The sequence below is a fragment of the Anser cygnoides genome, chromosome 3 (genome assembly GCF_040182565.1).
Source record: "Anser cygnoides isolate HZ-2024a breed goose chromosome 3, Taihu_goose_T2T_genome, whole genome shotgun sequence".
Taxonomy (NCBI): Eukaryota; Metazoa; Chordata; class Aves; order Anseriformes; family Anatidae; genus Anser; species Anser cygnoides.
In genome coordinates, this window is record NC_089875.1 from 64,134,780 (window position 1) to 64,156,639 (window position 21,860).

Below are 21,860 nucleotides of genomic sequence, written 5' to 3' on the forward strand. Positions count from 1 at the left end.
TTTCCTCCCAAGCACCAAGTGATAAGACAAGAGGAAATGGCTTTAAGTTGTGCCACGGGAAGTTTAGGTTAAATATTAGGAAAAAATTATTCTCTGAAATGGTTGTGAGGCATTGGAACAGGCTTCCCAGGGAAGTGGTTGAGTTGCCATCCCTGGAAGTATTCCAAAAATGTGTAGATGTGGTGCCCAGTGACATGGTTTAATAGTGGACTTGGCAGTGCTAGGTTAAATGTTGGAATAGATGATCTTTGAGGTCTTCTCCAACTTAATTGATTCTATGATTCAGTCACAGGCTAAAGTCAGATGTCAATCCACATGCTCCATAAACAGTTATGTTTCATCTAGTGCAAAAATACTTTTCACTGATTTGACTACAAAGGCAATATGGAAATTGAAGCACCTGTGAGATCACTTCATTTTCATGGGAGACTGTTGTTCTCTGTACCACCTGACAATTCTGAGTTCTGCCTCAAGGACGGTCATCTGAGGCCATATCAATACCAAAGAGAACACAGCATAAAACTTTGCCTTGCTGGTGACAAAGGCATGTATTGTTGAAACCAGAATAGCTGACTAAAAATGTTAAGGAAGTTCCACAGAATTTCCTTTGTCACTCCAACCTGTTTGTACATGTATATATCAAATATTTCTCCCAGCTCAGCAGGCAGAATCTATGTGTTTAAGGAGAGTTACAAACTCCTCAAGAAATACAAATACAGGAGAGAGAAATCACAGTTATCTTAATTCTAATCCATCAAGTTTCTGGTAGATATTTTATTTATGTATTTGTTTATTTTTTTATTTTTTTCAGTTAACTGTACATGTACGTTTGCTTTATATGCTCTTAAAGAATATAACCAGAGAGCAGAGAAGACTGGGTATGATATTCTGATAGCTGCATTCTGGGCCAGCCAAAACGCTCTGAAGTAAGAGAGAAGGCTCCTCTCCTGGGAACAAATGCTCATGTTCAACAGGAAGAAAGTTGGAGGGCAGGAAGAAGCACTCTACTACCTTGTGTGAACAGCGCATTGATGTTATGCCTGTCACAATAAAATCACTTTTAAATGCATCAGAGTCTTAATGAGTTAGACATCCAAACCTTTTCCTCAGTACCAAAGATTGTGAGATCACTTTTATTTTTTTCTTCTGAGAAACATTTTATTTTTAAATACTGATGTTATAAAAACTGCCACAAAGATTATCAGAGCGCCAGAGCACCTCTCCTATGAAAACAGGCTGAGGGAGTTAGGGTTGTTCAGCGTGGAGAAGAGAAGGCTCCAGGGAGACCTTATAGCGACCTTCCAGTACATAAAGGTGGCCTACAGGAGTGCTGGAAAAGGACCCTTTTTCAGGGAGTGTAGTGACAGGGAAAGGTGTAATGGTTGTAAACTAAAAAATGATAGATTTAGATGGGATAGAAGGAATAAATTGTTCACTATGAGAGTCGTGAGGCACTGGTAACAGGCTGCCCAGAGAAGCTGTGGATGCCCCATCCCTGGACATGTTCAAGGCCAGGCTGGATGGGGCTTTGGGTAACCTGGTCTAGTGGGAGGTGTCCCTGCCCATGGGAGGGGGGGGGGGGGTTGGAACTGGGTGGTCTTTAAGGTGCGTTCCAACCCAAACCATTCTATGATGCTCTCCTGTGGTCAAACAGCTTTGTTTAATAAAAGGTATTCAGGCTGGCCAGATTCAAATGATAAAGAATGGTGCAACTACAACTAAATAACTAACTACAAAGAATAGAGCATTAACTAAGATAATCTGGCTAGCTAGATGGAAAACAAACAAGCACCATTTTCAGAGGAACTACAAAGGACCCGTATAAAATATGCAACTGACATATATGGAAACTACATTCAAGTTTCATCAGATGATGACACTGAAAGAAAAAATGGGTTTCCCTCAGAAAGGGAAGAAGGAAAAAATATTCCACGATATAAGGATGGAATTAGATATCTAAAAGAACACAACCTCTTAAAATCCCTACTGGTTGTATATCTCAAAGAGACCAAAAGTATTATCGCTACTAGTCTGCAGTGCCTGTTGTTTTGAGGATATATATAACTGGAATTATATCCAGTTTTTAAACTATTAAAATTCCATCTTCAAACAGACTGCAGAACTTGACACTGACACTAGAGGAGATGCATTCCAGGACACCATTGAGGCAATACCGGACCATGAACATTACATTCAAAACATAAGAAAGTTTTTACATCCAGTGAAACACCAATGGAGGACTTTCAAATCATCTCAGTTCATATTTATAGTTAAAAAATAATGTAAAGACATAAAATACATTTCAGAAATGAATAAATTATTACACGGTAAGTGTATTATTGAAATAACATGCATGCACCTTGCTCATATGTTTAGTAGCTAAATTTGTATTTAGCTCAGAGAGGCTTTGATCTCTGGCCTAATCCAAGGGAACGTGAAGCCTTCAAAACCAAAAGTAGATTACTGCATTAAACTAGATTTAGACCAGTACTCACTCAACACCAGACTTCAGAAATGAATGAAATAAGACACCAGCAAATATCAAGAAGTTGGACAATCTTCTCCATCTACTGTTAATGTTCCCATCAGAAATATAGTCACTGACACTTCCTACCAGAGAGACAAGCGTTACATGGAGAGTTAATATTTTTATTAGACCAATATAGCTGTAATACAGCTATAGAAAGGTGACATGCTTTTGGAAACACAAACTTTGCTTACTATTACATTATTGTCTAGATATACATTAGGACTATACCAAGTGAAGAAGTGTTACCAGAAAAGAAAAAAAAAAAAAAAGAGAGAAAAAGAAAAAAGAAAAAAAGGTTTGCAAACATGAATGGGCAGAACATTTCAGGTGGAGAATGCTAAAACACATACCACTGAATACAAAACCAAGGAGACTCATGGCAAGCTGCTGATAGTAAATCATGGTTCTAAGAGGTGATATTTTTTTATTCTAGAAAATCTACTCAAAGCAGACAAAAAAAAAAGTTTTCTGATGTACCAATGAATGTTCTTTTGCTTACTGTCCTGGTTATGAGAAACTACACAGATGCTCAGTTTTTCTGTGGCTCTATGATATTCCTGGTGGCAATATCTACCACTAGATGCAGTGCTTGAAGGTAATGAAATCACATTATATACAGTTTAACATTCCCTGCTAGCCTTCTTGGATTTCCATGCTATACAGCAGCAATAAAATGTTGAAGTTTATTTGGACTCTTTCACCTTCACAAACTCTCTAGGTACACATTTATTTTATGACACAGATTTCAGCAAATATAGAGATATTTGCCACCCAAACATCAGGTCTAACTACATGAAGGAAAGAAGATTGCTCCCTGTTTATTTTCTGTAGCCAATTTAGTACAAAATTGATTGGCACCTGTGTAGTTATGATATGATTTGACAAGGTGGTGAACTAACAATTTACCATCTTAACAGATGGCTCTAAGTGTATACGTGTTCTTCTGAGCAGCCCACTAACTGCAGCAGGGAATGGTCAAAAGGCTGCTTTTCCTAACTTAATTCACTTATGTCTAAGGGAATATTCCATTGTTAATCCATCCCTCATCTGGATTATTATCTTCTTTAGGAACAAGTCTTGGCTGCAAATTTATGATTTTTAATTGGGGTTTGTTGATCTGGTTTTCATGCTGGTTGTAGAGTGAGGGAAGGCAGCAACTAGAAAGGAAGTCCAACAGAATCACCACCAAGAAAACATCAAACTTTTATTCATTTAGTAATAACTCTCAGTAAAGATTGCATGATTTAGTTCTACTCAAGATCCAATTAGAGATTAAATAGACTCTCCTCTCTTAGACAGACTTGAATTTATATAGGATATAAAGGCTCTTCTGAGCCGTCAGAAATATTCTGAGCCTTTAGTAATATTTCAGATAAAAAAGGGAGCAGAATAATCATGTTCCATTTGAATGACAGTACAGTTCTGGCTAGCTTAAAAAAAAAAAAAAGCCACTTTTTTTTTTTTCATGGTGAACTTAAATTTTTCCACTGAAAGAATGGGCTCTTTCCCCCGGTTCTTTTTGGGGAGTTACTGTAACACCTACTGCATGAAATATGACAGCTAGTTCAAAATCATACAGTTTCATTGCTTAAGTATACTCAAAATTCTTCTATATAAATTGTATAAATTGATGCTACATTCTAGTTAAATTCATTTATTCAGAATACTGCCTTAGAAAAATTAATGGAACAAGGAAGAAATAAGCTTACATAAAGTAGCCTGACTGCTATATTGCTTGGTTCAGTGGCTTTCCATAAGTGTTTTTCTACCACACTGAACCATTCAAAGGGGAAACCAAGCATTTCAAGCCATTCACTGCCACCTCCAATTTCATGAAACAGACTACTGATAACAAAGACACACTCTTACAATAAAAGATTTTCAACTTATTCTCTTCTGGAATCCTATCAAAAATGTTATGATACAGCCTCTTATTTTTTTTTTCTATTTATTTCCTTTGTTTGTCACAGAATGGTTAAGGTTGGAAGGGACCTCTGGAGGTCACCGGGTCCAACACCCTTGCTCAATCAGGGCCACCCAGAGCAGGGTGTCCAGGACCATGTCCAGGCAGCTTTTGAAGATCTCCAAGGAAGAGACTCCACAGCTTCTCGGGGCAACCTTTGCCAGTGCACATTACCCACACAGTAAAGAAGTGCTTCCTGATGTTTAGACAGTACCTCCTGTGTTCCATACAGTTTGAGCCCATTGCCTCTTGTCCTGGTACAGGGCACCACTGAAAAGAGCATGGCTCTGTCTTCATTGCATCATCCCTTCAGGTATCTACACACATTGGTTAGACTCCCTCTCAGCCACCTCTTCTCCAGGCTGACCAGGCCCAGCTCTCTCATAGGATAGGTGCTCCAGTTTCTTAATTATCTTGGTAGCCTTCCATTGGACTTTTTCTAGTATGTGTAGATCTCTCTTGTAATGAGGGACCCAGAACTGGACACAGTACTCTAGGTTTGGTTTCACCAATGCCAAGTTAAGGGTGGACGATCACATCCCTTGCCCTGCTGGTGATACTTTGCGTAATGCAGCCAAGAATGCCATTAGCTTTCTTAGCAGCAAGGACACATTGCTGACTCATGTTCAACTTGCAGTCCACCAGGACTCCTAAGTCCTTCTCTGCAGAGCTGCTTTCCAGCTGGGTGGCTCCCTGCGTGTACTGGTGATTGAGACTGTTCTTCCCCAGGTGCAGGACTTTGCACTTCTTCCTTGTTGAATTTCATGAGACTTTTGTCAGCTCACCTCTCCAGCCTCTTAAGGTCCCTCTGGTTGTCTGCTTGGCCCTCTGTTGAGCCAGCCACTCCCCACAGTTTCATGTCATCCGTGTATTTATTGAGGGTGCACTCTATCTCATCATCCAGATTGTTAATTAAGTTAAACAAGACCCTGGGGTACTCCACTTGTTACAGGCCTCCAAGTAGGCTTTTCTCTACTGATCAGTACCCTCTGGGTCCAGCCGTTCAGCCAGTTTTGGATCCACCTCATCTAGCCCATATCTCAACAGCTTCTCTGTGAGGATCCTCCAGGGGACAATGACAAAGGCCTTGTCGAAGTCCAGGAAGACAATATTCACTGCTCCCCCCTCATCCATCAGGTTGGTGATTTCATTATAGAAACTTATCAAGTTGGTCAGACATGACTTCCCCTTGGTAAATCATTTCTGAACACTCCTGATGATTTTCTTCTCCTTCATATGTATGGAAATGATTTCCAGAATTAGCTGCTCCCTCACCTTCCCAGGGATCGAGGTAAGGCTAACCGGCCTATAGTTCCCCAGGTCCCCCTTCTTGGTCTTCTTGAAGCTGGGAGTGTGTAGTGGGTTTACATGTCAAGGTTTTGGTAGCAGAGGGCTGCAGGTGTGGCCTCTGTGAGAAGAATCCAGCAGCTGCCCCATGTTAGGTAAGGGCCAGTTTCAGGTGGCTCCAAAGGGACCTGCCGCTGGCCAGAGCCGAGCCAGTGAGCAACATTGGTTGGGCCTCTGTGAAGGCAGATTTAAGAAAGAAAAAAAACTGCTTCACAGCAGCAGCTAGGAGAGGGAGGAGTGAGAAACAGCCTTGAAGACAACAAGGTCAGTGCAAAAGGCAGGCAGGAGATCCTCCAGGTGAGAGAGCAGCAGTTCCCCTGCGGCCTGTGGAGAGGCCCCTGGTGGAGCAGGCTGTCCCCCTGCAGCCCATGGGTCCCACACGGAGCAGATCTCCACGCTGCAGCCCGTGGAGGAGCCCCCGGTGGAGCAGGTGGATGTGGCCTGGAGGAGGCTGCGGCCCATGGAGAGCCCCCGCAGGAGCAGGCCCCGGGCCGGAGCTGCAGCCCGTGGAGAGGAGCCCATGCAGGAGCAGGGGGAGTTCTTCCATTCACAGTAAATCTGAATATTAGGCATTGGAATGGGTTGCCCAGGGAAGTGGTGGAGTCACCGTCCCTGGGGGTGTTTAAGGAAAGGTTGGATCTGGTTCTAAGGGACATGGTTTAGTGGGTGACATTGGTAGTAGGGTAATGTTTGGACCAGATGATCTCTAAGGTCTTTTCCAACCTTCATGATTCTATGATTCTATTTTCAAGATTCCCGGCAATGAAAATAGAAGGACCATCAAATATGTGGCTTTTTTTTTTTTTTTTTTCCCTAAGTGAATGGTTGCTGATTAAGAGACAAATAACATCTATCCACAGAGCAAGTACAACTGACGACAGACAGGTAGCAACCAAACTCTGCGAAATCATATTTCATATGTACCTTGACCATGTCCCTTCAGTATATTTTATATCAATATTTGAGCAGTTCTGATCCTTTCTAGAACATATCAGTATCAGCTATAGCAAATTCTTTCTGTATACTGCATCTGATCAAGTCGCTGTACTCTATCAGACAAACACCATGCATTCAGATTCAAAAACAACTGAAACATACATAGATATAGAACATCAAAAGGGAAAGGCAGTATATTACAATAAGTATCTCCTCAATCATCCCTTGCAAGTATCCCTTACTTTTGCTAGAATACTAATATATCAAGTGTAATCAGAAAATCTAAATCTTTTTGATTTAATGGTACTCTTGCACTTTGCTTCTTGCTCTAGAATGAGCATTGCACACTTTTTGTAAAGTGGTTGATGACTCCTGCCATCCTGAGAATAACAATCTCACGCTTATTTCCAGGCCCTTCATATTTTGAATAGTTTGTCACATGCAAAGTAGCTCAATTAAAATCACACACAATTATTTAATTCAATGTATCAGCTATAATGATAGTAATAATAATGGTAATAGCAATAATAATAGTAGTAATGATAATAATAATAGTTTCAGTGGAAAATATTAAGGAATTCAATAAGAAGCCTCTTATTTGTGGTTTTTCTAAATTGTACCTATAAACTCAGCCCAGTCTCACTTTTACTGAGATTATTAGCATTACCATGTAATAACCCTGGTTCCCTTACTCCTTAGATGAACTAGACTGGATTATTTGGAAGAAAAGAAAAAATAGACATCTAAATAATATTAAACAATTCATTTTGTTTAGTACAGAATATCAGAACATTCAGTGATATCATGCAACTCTGAAAGGAAAAATCAAATAAATCTCAGTTCCTAAGGAAGACCAAGGAAGACTGCAGGATAGCAGCTCTCCTGTGAGCCCTATGCTGCCACTTCTACTTATACTGAAGAGTTGCTCTTTCTGAAATTAGCACTGAAAAAAATGATGGAACCACAAATGATGGACTGGTTTAAAAAATTGTACTATCAGATTATATACAGTTTCCTGAAATGCGCTTATGAATATAGGCGTTTGCCCTATGAATTCTTAAATCTCTACCATCATTCCCAGCTGTCATTTCCTGTCCCTGGAGAAGGGAAACAGAACTGCCTGGCCAACCATTCCTGAAGTCTAAAATCCATTTTGCCAATAATAAGAGTCCACGCTACTCTTTACTCTGCAAGAGTTCATGGGTACAGGGAGTGAGACTTAAAAAAAATAAAATAAATTAAAAATTCAGAGCAGAGAACTGGATTTGGATTTAAAACAGCTGTCAGGGCAGGAATGCTGAGAGCTCTTGAGAGCTTCCCTAAGTCAGGTGACGGTGCCTTCACAAAATTTGGAATATATGGTTATTTTGCTATGGTTACTTAACCATAGTAATCATGGTATATAACCTTAGTACGGTTACTTACTTTCTTCCTCCTTTGCTTCACAAATGACCAAATTCTAAATGTCCTTCAATGATTGATACTTTCCAATCACTATTCCCCAAGCCGCTATAACTATATTGAGGATTCAAAAATATACAGTAAGGTTTATATCCTTCCAGTAGTGGTGTGGTAACTATAATTCATGCACATTTACTGCCCGTGCTATTACCATGGTGGCAATACTCACTCTTTGGAAGTCTCCCAATTCGGCAAAAATATGCCTGAAGCTGTGACACTGCAGTGTAATATCCCCAACACCAATCATAAAGGGCTATTATTTTTTTTTTAAATGTAAAGACTACTTCATTAAAATTGAAAACATTTTGCCCTGTCTGAATATGAATACAGTTAAGCTGCAGAGAAAAAAAATCAATCAAACAAACAAACAAAAAACTAAACCACACACCAGCAGTTTTACAACAGCTACTCTAATCTTCGTAAGCGCTAATTTAGCAGGGGCACAGTGGTTTAAAGGTATAGGGACGGACAAAATTCCTGCTTATTCTTTTAATGCATAGATGTTTCAGACTACTAGTGATAATAAAATCAAGCTTACAATTTGATCAACTCTGAGACATGTTTCTAAATAACATATCCTCATCAAATGTTTCTAAATAAAAACTGTTTACTGCTGGTCTTGTAGCTGTCAACAGCCTCATAACTGAAAGTAATTCTTAATTTTACTGATTAAATGTTCATCTCCCAGTTTCATGGTCTTTGCTTCCAAAGGGACAAACCGTAATTACAGTAGACACATCAATAAATGCCTTCCTGTAATACTAAAATGAAATACTAACAAGAACATTTATGTCAATGCTCAATTCCAATGAGACGCAAGGACCGACCCTTACCCTCCCATCTCTGGCTGTACTCCTTCATGAATATTTTAACAAGAACAAGAATTTGCATAATTTTGCAAAACTAAAGAAAGCTCATATTTCTATGGCAACAAAATCCCAGCATTCAAGGATTATTAAAAACAAAAATGCAGGAGTATAAAACAAGAGCAACTGTTCAAATCCAAATTAAAAGCTGCCCTCAGTAAAAATATTTCCTTAGTCTTGCTATTGCATTTAGGGGTAATCAATATTTGCATCCAATATGGTTGAGGACTTTCCACTGCATGATCATCTTAAAATCCAAACCCATGAATGCTTCCCAAAATGTTAACTTGCTACTGAAAAACATTAAACTACGTAAATAGCAACAAGAAATATTTAAATACTACTTCTTTGTTAGTACAATTCACTGTTGGACTCTAAGTATTCTTGGTCTTAAGCTTTCTTTTCTTTCTGTGGTTCTAAAGCTCTAAGGAAAATAGCTCAGGAATGTTATTCTAAACTTGACCACAACAGAAAATGAAAAACCCCTTAATTTCTAGCCAGCTTACTTACCAAAAGTAATTTTCCTACCTCCCTCTACTAAACTGTTTTGCAACATTATAAGGACAATATTGTACGACAATGATGGCTGCACAAGTAATTCAAAGCAATGTATGACATAACTAGCACTTTGGGGTACTTTAGGAAATTGAAACATATCATAATGTTTCAAGCATGAGTTGTGCAACTGCAGTATATGTTTTGCAAAATTATTCTGACAGAAGGGATATACTATTTTTAATAACTGTCAGCATTTTTAACTTGTAAAGTGGGAGATTTTGAATGAAATGGCATGTAAATATGTCAATATTTTGAAGAAAATTCTTTCCTTTCTAACAAAGATGTGGGGATATGCAAAGCCCAATTCTCTGCTCTTCAGAGGTGGCTTATCATTTGATATAATAAACACAACAATAATACATTCTTATTTAGAATTTCACTGCATATCATGGAGACCTCTAAGGATCACAAATCAAAATAAAAGCAGTAAAAATAAACAGTTGAGTATTAAACAAAGATATAGATCTGGATAAACACGTCTCTGTGCACTATAATTCACTGACCCTAATCATAAAAGAAAAAAAAAAACAAAACAAAACAAAAAAGAAAACACCTCCATGTATTTCGATTTGATTTTTTGAGGCAGGGGAAAACAAAGCAGTGAATCAGAACTCCTGTGATTTTTCCTGAATATGTTCTATTTTCAGTCAGAATAAACCATGTTTTGAATTACTTTGCCTCTGGAGCCAAAGCTTTCTCATGATTAAATTCATTGCCACTTTCCTGGCTTGTTAGTTTTGCAGACTTTCTTCCACTAAGCTTATTCATGACAAACTATCATTTTAAAATATTTGAAAAATATCTATGTTTTCTTTTAGAGCAAGAAATTTGTGTCTCATGATAGTTGAACCTGGACAGGCTTGAGAGTTGGACCTGTGCGAACCTCATGAAGTTCAACGAGGCCAAGTGTAAGGTCCTCCACCTGGGCCGGGGCAATCCCAAGCATAAATACAGGCTGGGTGCAAAATGGATTGAGAGTGGCCCTCCTGAGGAGAAGGACCTGGGGGTGTTGGTTGATGAGATGCTCAACATGAGCCAGCAAGGTGCGCCAGCAGCCCAGAAAGCCAATCGTATCCTGGGCTGCACCAAAAGAAGAGTGGCCAGCAGGTTGAAGGAGGTGATTCTCCCCTCTGCTCTGGTCTCGTGAGACCACACCTGTAGCACTGCGTTCAGCTCTGAGGCCCCAGCACAAGAAGGACATGAAAGAAATAGAATGATTCCAGAGGAGAGCCATGAAGATGATCAAGGGGCTGGGTTTTTTTGATCCTGGATAAGAGAAGGCTCTGGGGAGAACTTACAGTGACCTTCCAGTACTTAAAGGGGGCCTACAGGAAAGCTGGGGAGGGACTCTTTGTCAGGGAGTGTGGTGGCAGAACAAGCAGTAATGGCTGTAAACTAGAATAGGGTAGATTTAGATGGGATATAAGGAAGAAATTCTTCACTCAGAGGGTGGTGAGGCCCTGGCACAGGTTGCCCAGAGAAGCTGTGGATGCCCCATCCCTGGCAGTGTTCAAAGCCAGGCTGGATGGGGCTTTGGGCAACCTGGTCTGGTGGGAGGTGTCCCTGCCCATGGCAGTGGGGTTGGAACTGGGTGGTCTTTAAGGTCCTTTCCATTCTATAAGTCTATGAAATCTTAATGCATGCTAATTAATAATAACTAATATATATATATAATAATATATAATTATATATATATATTATATATATTATATATATATATTTATATTATATATATATATAAAGTATTACACAAAAACTGTGAATTTTAATACTGTTTTACTCCAGGAGCAAATATTTCTTTGAACAGTGCAGACAGCACTTCATTACTAAACAGTCTTTAAAACAAAATTGAAAAAAATATTCAGTGTAGTTAAAATCTGTCATTCATTATTTATTTCATTCAACAAAGTAATTGTACACTTGTTATCACCATCACGGTAATCCGCAGATGATTCTATCCTGAGGCAATGCATTCATATATACTAACACTGCATTGACACAATGTTTTCTATACACATATACTATATATATAATGCATATACACACAGAGAAAACAAATATTGATGTATACTCATTTTTGGAAACAACAAAACGGTGTTATTAAAAAATCTAAGAAAAAACATTTGTTTTTTAAAAAAAAATCTTAAGGAAAAGGTCCTCTCTGAAAATCTTTGCAGGTAAAATTTAATTTTTTCTAAAATTTCAAAGTATTTATATTTCTTATATAACATCTTCTATGAAGAAAACTATATTTATTCTTAGAAGTCTGGAGGGAAGGTGAGCAATCAAGCTAATAAGACTGGAGAGAGAATAGAAAGACAGTAGACAAGTGAATTGATGCCTAAATGTGAGAAAGGAGAGATGGCATAGCTTTATGAGACCTCCAGAAGAGTATTTATTCTTCCAACTTAAGTTTGCCTTAATAGGAGCTGACAAAAAATAAATAAATCCTTTAGTCATTGTAAGAATAATCTAGCTCTATGAACTTTTCGCATTCATGTGTATTATTTTTAACATTACTTTAGTTATGTTCTTATTTCCTTACAGAAGGAAAAACGTAACAAATGTCTGTTATCCCTAAATTGCCCTGATCAGAAAAATTACATTATTTTACAAGAAGACAATACAGGTTGCCACTTCTTGCCAGTTTCTATAAGTGCAGTACCTTCCATTTACAGAACTGAAGCAACTTCTTTTCGAATAATTTTAATTTATGTACTGTCTTCTATTGGAGGAAAAAAAAAAAAAAAAGGACCCTTATTTTTGTAAGTTACCCTTGCTGTAAAGGCTGAATGATGGAGAAAATTTTCTTTGGATGAATTAATGACTGTCCATAAAAAGGGCAAATACAGTGCCCACTGGTTAAGTATGCTGAAAGAATCGACATCATTCTTATACTGACATAAGCTCCATGGAAGTCATACACCAAGTCTCAGTCGGAGTATTCATCAAAAAAAACCACAATAATTCTATGAGGTATGTTAATTCCATGAGGTATGTTAACATAGAGAGTGTGATTAATATAATATGAATTTTAATTCACGCAGGTAGGGAAAACTCCTGCTGAGATTAAATGTTCTCAAGCCTGTTGATTTCCTACACTTAATGATGTGGATATTTTGCAAATACTCTTACAGAAGGTGCTATGTGGATTTAAGTGACAGTCACATATTTCAACAAAAGCATCCTATTCTCTTCACAAATTCTCCTTACAAAATGTCAGATCTTTCTTTTCCTTTGGCTACAGAATACATTGCACAACAAATTGAGCATGAAAACTATGTGATAACATTGTCCTATATACACTCACTCTATTTTAATCTTCTGAAAATATCAGGGGCATCTAAAAAGTAATACAACCCTCACAGCTTAGATGAGAATAAATTCACAAAGTCTAGTTATCTAAAAATTTATCCAACATGATCATAATGTATGTACAAGATGAATATAGAGTAAGAATCCACACACAGCAATGAAAAAAAAAGATGATTTTTTTTCTACTGAAAATTTGTCTTTTGCATATTCACATTACTCATCTAATTCAACACTGTCACTTTTGAACCTTTCCAGAAGATAAACTTGACCTTACTAGCTATAACAGACCTCTTCAATTTGTTTTGCCTATGAATGCCAACACATTTCTTACTCTTTCAGTTTTATAGAGACTTTTTAAAAAGAAATTCCTTGCCTTACAGTAATATGGCACTGGGTATACTTACTATACCTGGCTGCTGTTATTTTAGGTGTGAATATTTCACACTTTTGATGATAGGATGCTTCCTTTTTGGTCAGCACCTTTTTGAAAATAAGGTAATCTCTACGTTTGTGAATCTGTGGTAGGTTAACCTTGGCTGACTGCCAGCTGGTCTCTTACTGCCCCTCCTCAGCAGGTAAGGGTGGGGATATAAGAAGAAAAAGTTACTGGGTCAAGATAAAGACAAGGAGATCACTCACCAGTTACCTTCACAGGCTAAATAAATTCAACCTGGGGAAGATTAATTTAACTTACTGCCAATTAGAAATTCACTAGAATAGTGAGAAACATAAACAAAACTAAAAACACCTTCCCTCTTCCTCCCACCCCCTTCTTCCCAGGCTCAACATCACTGCTTCATTTATGAATCTTCTACCTCCTCTCACAAGTGGGGCAGGGAAAATTGGGCTTGTGGTCAGTTCCTAATGCTTCATCTCTGCTGCTCCTTCCTCGCACTTTTCCCTTGTTCCAGCATGGGGTCTGTCATATTGGGATTCAGTCCTTCAAGAACTGCTCTAATGTGGGTCCTTCCCACAGGCTGCATTTCGTCAAGAACTGTTCTAGCATGGGTTCCCTCCATGAGGTACAGGAACATCAGCACAGGTACATCAGGAACAGATTGCTCCAGCATGGGTCCTCCAAAGGCCTCAGGTAGGTATCAGAAAGCAAGCTTTCTCTTACAATGATTTTAATTGCATTATTAATGATGCTTTCCTGTATTAACTAGATAATTTAGACCTTTATTAAAACACTATCAGGGCTAACTATAAATTCTTAGCTTGACATATATGTTGTATTCCTTTTCTCTCATAACAGTATTTTTAAAGTAGTAACAATCCTGCAGTTCATTTCTTGTGTGAACTTGTGCTGATTTGGTATAGTCAAGCCTTTCACTAATAGAACAACAAAACATGTATGATACTGAAAGGTCAATAATTTTCTAGGGAATATATTAATAATTACAGGAATATGCACCACTAGAGATATTCTCGAACACATCTGTGATTAAGCTGTAATAACTTCCTCTATCTGAACGATTCACTTTTGTTGGTAAAAAGTTTCTTTAATGTATAACCTTTACCCTTGTTGCCATTACTTCACCTCACTCTTATTTGCTGTATTCATCTTGAACACGAACTAAAAATCATTTCTTACCTCCATATAGCAACAGCCTGTTACGTATTTAAGACTTTTGCTTCAGTCCATAGAATTTTACTAATGTATACTTGCCGTTACATAAATACAACTCTTTCTGGTTTTTCTTAAGTCTTACTTTGATATGGGCTGTCTCCAGCTGAAAAAAACATCCCGGACACATCAATATCCTTTAATGAAGACCAAAGATCCTTTATAATGTTGGAACTGCAACAGTGTTTTTGTAGGGAGAAAAGATCAAATGTAGAACATTACAACAACGTTTGACAGCAATCTCACCCGAGAGAAGGGAAGAATGAGTGTTTATCCGAGTGTGTGTGTGTGTGTGTGTGTTTATGCATTCAGTGAGCATAACCATGTTTCCTCTACAGAGAAGATGCACAGACCTTAAAATTAGGTCCTTCAAAATCTCTGAGAAAATATCACCCTTGATGCAAGTAAAAATTCTCATATGTAACTTGCTAAATAAGAGAGCATTGCCTACTCTAATTTCAGAATAAACATATATAATGCATAACAGCTGTAATATTAAAATAATGAAGTATTATTCATAAAAAGCATAGCAATCAGTTTAAGAAAACTATCTATTTCTCTCAATTAAATTCAGTTTTTAGCAAGATATTTTAGCAAGATACATATTTTCTCACTTGTGCATTGGAGACCAGAAGAATGATGAAATCATTCTGACTTTTGGTGTTACAAGGTACTGTTTGAAGAATAACTGCTATTTTGCAGCCTAAAGTAGTAAAGTCTCAGTATAGAACTTCATTACATGCTCCAAGATCTTTAATGCTAAATACTAGTATATGAATTTTGCATCAAACAAAATATAGGAATTCTTATTATTTGCTACTAAATACATTATTTAAACAGTTTTTCATAAAATTATCAGCCTGCATTTGAACAGATAGGTTGGAAAACCCCAACTTCACTTTACATTTTAGCCAAGAGACCATCTTTGACTTTCCTTCAATATCTTTCGAATTTTTGATGTAACAATTGTCACAATGGATGTAACAAACCTCACAATAAGTCAACATCATTGTACGCAATTCATATACAATATATAAATACACAGTCATCTGAGTATGATTAATGTGAATTATATACCTACATAAATTCCCTTTAATTGAATGTGTTCCTGCCTTCCTTATATCTGTTGGCAATGTATATTTTCTGCTCACTCCTAATGTAAGCTAGGCTGCTAGGTACTAATAAAACAAATCTTGACTAACAATGTAAATTTTCTGCTTCAATCTCAAACTCTTTAATATTTAGCAGGGTTTCACACTGCCTTAGATTTAATGCAAATGGTGTAGTCTGAAGCAACGATTAACTTTATAGCTGGAAGATAAAATGTGGATAAAAGAGCTATTACTTCACAATAGCATTAGAAGAAAAATGATTTAAAATGTTGAGCTGAACTTAGTGCTGTTTAAAATATGTGTTAGATGAGGACTGTGACCTACACAAAGTTATACAAGTTTCTAGTCATATAAGAACACACCATAAACTCTTTCATGAATGTTAATCTATATTTAAATAATACTAATGTAAAAGTTAATCACGTAATCATAGAGTTGTTTTATTTGCCACAGCATCTACCTACAAGCAGTAAGTCCTTTTTTTGACTGTGATGTGTTCCAGACCCTCTAAACTTTACTTGTTCATAGGACTAATTCCCCTCTGCACTGCTGACAATAAAATGTATTACACCTGCAGTTCTTTGGAAGGTAGAGTGGACAGAGATTAGATCCAACATGTTTTTCAGCCCTGAGGCATCATCTCCTCCTTTACTGATGTATGAATCCTTTTTTGTCATGTCTCCTCCCACCTGCTTGTACTTGACCACCTGTATTATTTCATGACCTCTTATATTAACTACCAATTACAGTTTAAGAACATAAGACAGTTTTTATCTAATGCTGTGTATTTTCTAATCCATTTAGCATTTCATTCTCCTACCCGAGACTGTAATAGAGCTATTCTCTAGCTTAGGAAATTTCTGCAAATTGCTGTAAATGCTTGGACAACATTGATGTGTGCTTGCTTGCTGATACTATTCCATATGCATCCAGTATTGGTCACTGCTGGAGACCACTTCCTGGGCTAGATAGACCTTTCCTCCAACTACAGCTTCTCTTACTTTTTCATAGATATTTCAGAATGGATCCCCTGCTGATAGAAACTACCACAGCTCCATGAACTTAATTGATTTCTGAGAATTTCTGCAAACAGGGAGAATTCTGTCTTTCCTGTACTGCGAAGTGACAACCTGATATCTTCCTTACAAAGAGCTAAAGATAATGCTAACAATCTCTGAGGAGTGAAAGAGTGTCCAAGGCCAGCTAGCAAGAGCTGCTATTACTTCACACTTGAAAAAATTGCTCTTTCCACTAACTTTCACAGATGTGTATTGTGCTGTACCCATTTAAGTCTGTTACGAATTCTGTAGTCAATATCTTTCATTAGTTAAAATCTGAATGTAGAGCAGAAAGCAGGTTGCTAAAGTTCAAAACAAAACATTTAAACAACTTATATTAGGTAAAGGAAAGAATGGAACATGAAACAACGGGGAGTAAATTGCTGTGTACTAAATCTGCACAAACACACACATGCAGGGCATCAGATTTTTCTTATAAAATGTAAGTTTGCTGTGCTTGGGGAACAACCTTACAAAAGGACATGCAGCCCTTGTGTGACATGCATAACAATTTGTATACACACACACTTGTGCATTTCATTGTCTTTGTCACTGTCATGTTCTTGTAATAAACTTTGAACACAAAACTTTATGTACCTGTTTGTATAACATTAACAAAGATAATAATAGGAAAATATATATATATATTTGGGGAGATGACCATCAATTTTCATAGTCCTATATATGGAATTCCAGTGCATTCTCAACATGATTCTGAAAGATCTTAGCTTAGATGTAGATTTTTTTTTTTCCAAATACTTTTTTTTTTTCTCTAGTAAAATGTAATATCAGGTGCATAGCCATTTGCACAAATAATTGTGCTCTAAAAAGAAGCATCAGGACCTGTCATTTGCTATATGTAGGAGTTCCATTTTGAAATAGTCAAATGGGAACAGGGTTGGTCCAATTCTGTTGTCAGTGAAATGGTAAAATTGCAGTCTGCAGTTTTTAAAATCCTGCATTTAGTTTGTAATGAAAAATTCAGATCCAATAATTTCTTCAGCATTCCAGCCTGCAATAAATGATCATCAATAGATCTCAAGTCTCACTGAGGCCAATGCAGGGAGCTGAATTTCAATAGCTTACTTAGAGCTATGGTGTCTAAGGATGCTTAGCACTTCAGGAATGCATCACAGAAGATACAATTAGAAAAGGCCAAAATATACAATATAACAACGTATTCATTAGAAATGAAGATTCAATCAAATAGGCAAGAATTATAGAAGACTGATCTCAATAGGGTGAACAGGAAAAGTTGAGTTCTGTCCAATGTGATTTGCTCAAGAGTTTTCAATATAAGATTTTGCTTTTAGAGTAAAATTGATTCTGGCTTGATCAGACTGAGGGTCTGAAAAGACTGTAACTTGCAGCTACTTCAAGTATTTTAAACAGTTTACCATAATAACACAGTGCATTATGCTTATCCAGTTAGAACAGTTTATTTACCTACTGACTGAATTGATTAAAATGAACAGTAAATTTAAGGTATTGAAACCAACAGAACTCTTCACTTCCAGTGTGTCAGCTACTCAACTCTTTAAAGAAAAACTAGTTTCTATAATCCATATGCAAGATGTGACACATACTGTTTCTCATTGTATTTAGTTCCCGTGGATCTTTGTACTGCCATTTAACTACTGTGAACCGAGGTACTAATGATACTAACTGGTATGTAGCATTTCTGATATGATAATTGAACTCTGGAATAGGTCATGGCACTGTACTACATTAAAGAGTAACAGAAATAGTTGAGATTAAAAAACACCAGCAGAATGTTATTAATTTCAATACAGTGTTTTTCAAATAAACTCACCTACAACTCTACAACATACAGTAAGGTATAATAAATTTTTTTTTTTTCTGATGTTAATAATTTTAATTTTTAATTACTTAAAAAATTAAGTAATTAGCATTGCTTAACTGCATATGGGTCTGAATCTAATAATAGGATACCATAGTCACAGAATGGTTGAGGTTGGAAGGGACCTCTGGATATCATCTAGCCCAACTCCTAAATCCAAACAAAAATTCAAATGAATATCTATTTCAATAGATTTATGCACTTAATTGGGATAAGGCTGGAATGAAGATGTGGGACTGCTAGTATGTAAAGTGTTCTAGTACACCATTTTGACCACTCTGCTCTTAACCAGTTTTGCATCCTCTGCAACAGCAAAGAACTTCAAACTTCTTTTTGTGGGAACGCAAGAGGAAAGAGAAAAAGTTGTCAATTTAATGAGGTGATTAAAGGAGGTTTTTAAAAACTTCCCCATTATTCCTCAAAAGAAGGAAGGAGAAGGAATAAATAAAAAATGGATCATCGCCACCATGAAATGGATTTTAATGATGAAATAATTTTCACATTAAAAATGATATTTTGTTTGTCGTGAAAGTACTCAGAAACTCTGAGGAAGTTTGCCTCATAGTTTCACCTGAAAAGTATTTCAGAGGCTAAACTGGCCAAACAGAGAATTTACCAGTCTTCCACAGCTGTGTTGTTAATTTTCTTAATTTTAAGAAATGTCTGCAAACCAAATAAATCTGCTCCAGGCCAAATGAAACCTTTGACCTGTAATGAAATCCTTCCGCTTTTCATTTTTTTCATTTTAGCTGGGTGGAAAAAAAAAAAAAAAAAAAGGGTTTTATCATAAGTTGATCCAAGCAAATTCTTATTATCCTTTGCCCCATCTTTTTTTATTTCATGGCTCGACTATTGATTATTCACTTGGACATTCTTGAGAATGATTCCTGTAGTGCTAGAATCCCTGATGTTCTTTTGTGGTTGTGTCTATTCACCCTTAAAATTAATGCTGCCTAATTCTAGTACACATGAACTACTAGCAGTGCAAATTACGACTGTCCTTTTTCAGATTAAAAATCTAGCTGCTGCAAGAGGGAAAAGACTGTGAGAAAATCACTGTGGAACATATATTTGAGCTAGATAAATTAAGTGGGTCTACAACTGACTGTTAGTTTGGTCACTTACCATAATAAGTACCACAGATGGCTCTATGGTGCAATATTATGTGCTGTTTTCTAAGAAAACAGGAGTTTCTGCTCAGCAAGGACAGGTCCCCAGGACATTGTAGGGTTTCTGACATGACCTGGTGTTATTCTCACACTCTCTTGGGTGGCACAAATATTTTTGTAATTTTCAGCACTTTAATTTAAATTAATTCTCATAGATGTTAAGCAACTATGTTTTGCTGGAAATCTATCTAGGCACAGGATGACCTTGTATTTTTGCAGGGTTCTTATTTCTCTCCATGTAATTAAAACTGGTTCTCAACACACTTTCTCCTTTAAGAGTTATCTCCCCATTTCCTTACATTGTCTCTCTGTATTACTTTTGTCTATTATGTAAATTATTTGTGTGATTTTTGTTTGTTTGTTTTTTAATTGATGTATGGCATCCAGTTGGTGCAAAATTATACAAAAAATAATGGGTTATTGGATGCAGAGATGCTTGGGTTAACTTGAAGACTGGAAGCAGTCTAGATCACAGACGCTGGGAATTCAGTTATTAATTAAAACACTTAAAATTAGCTTGGAACATTTATGTTGCTGATAGCAGCATAGTTAGGGCAATTATTTCATGAGGACTACTTTGGACCACTAAGGAGCTACAGAGAACTGACTGGTCATGTGATGTTGACTTGCTCCCAGCTGCTTTACCTATTGGGGAAAGCTAAAATACATATGGGGAAAGAGAAAGTACAAAAATATTTATTAATAGTAATTTTTCCACACAGGCAATTATTGTATTTGCCACAGGGACAAAATAGAGTCAGGACTGGATGGAGAAATATACTTTGCAATCATGAGATGATTCTATCAATGTATATACATTTTATGTTTTGCTTTAAAGTTTATAGTTTGGAAAGCTGATGTTTTATAATTTTCCACCCATAAACATTTCAGTAATGTAAACCATCACTTACCGATTATATCGACTATAGCCTTTTTATAGCAGTGTTACATATGGGACGCTGTACCTTAGTTTCATGAGTAAACTGAGAAAAATAACGAGTGATTATTTTTGTGAAATGTCTAAACCGACTGGGAGATCTTGGTGTTATTACACAGGACATCTGACATGTTTGTACAGGTTTCAGTCATAAATGAATCTAATACCAGTGCACAACAAGACTTTTTATGCTTAAGTTTACTTTATAGGTACAGTACCCAATGCAGGTTGTCAAAGAAATTTTCAATAGAAATTAGAAAACAAAACAAAACTCCTCATGAATAGGATAGGGTTTTGGTCACTTTTATCTACCTTTTGTCAGCATTTTGGAATATAAATCAAAACAGAATACTTTCAAGTTAAAGTGGGAATTGTAGGGATCCTTACCCCAGTTAATTTTGCCTAATTAGCTTCAGAGAGCTGATACTATTAGGGCCCCTCTACTGTCAGTGGAGAAAAAGATACTATACCTAAGTTTGTGTAGAGCATTAGTGAGTTACTGTTATGAATTGTTCTTTTGGGGAACTTGTCTCCTTCCTTGAACCATCAAGACTGACTTGTGAAATTAACACACCAGAATAGAACTAATTATATGGCAAGGTTTCTGCATTTCCCATTTAGGAACTTCATTTGATAAACTGCATGGTAAGCAAGTGAATCAGAACTATTTAAACCGCTTAAAACTGTTCTCTCTAGTGATTTTCATCTTGCCAATTAATGTGGTTTGGAGTTTTTCTAAGCTCAACTGTTGTTCTGCTTAACTCTGGAGAAGTTCTAAGTATTAGCATTGAGGTCTGTATTTAGGAAAGTAAAAATAATACTAAAAGGAGTCTCTAGGTGTCAATGCGAAAGAGACTAATCTTGAGAGTAGTTTTCTGTGTGAGAAAACAATGCATTGAGAGAAACCCAAAAGAAAAGAAAAAAACTAGAATATGCTACTTGAATAGCAGATATATATATATATATTTTATGCAGAATTATTAACAATAGCTTAATTCAAGCAGGATTTAAGTATTTGGTAGTCTGAAATATTCACAGCTGAGAATTCTCAGTGGTATGAGATGCTACAAAACATACTGATGAGCTGTAAATGGCTTGACACTCTTCAGCAACATCCACA

The 21,860-nt window shown here is 36.9% G+C and overlaps 1 protein-coding gene and 1 long non-coding RNA gene across 2 annotated transcripts in view; one reads left to right on the plus strand and one right to left on the minus strand.

Annotated features, from left to right (window-relative positions):
- The window catches only part of LAMA2 (laminin subunit alpha 2), a 380,764-nt gene that overhangs the window by 176,741 nt on the left and 182,163 nt on the right, over window positions 1-21,860 (minus strand). The gene's annotated exons all lie outside the window — the stretch shown is intronic.
- LOC136790453 (uncharacterized) lies at window positions 13,475-16,865 on the plus strand. Its single transcript, XR_010830391.1, has 3 exons — window positions 13,475-13,829; window positions 13,953-14,066; window positions 16,727-16,865. It is a non-coding gene; the product is annotated as an uncharacterized lncRNA (long non-coding RNA).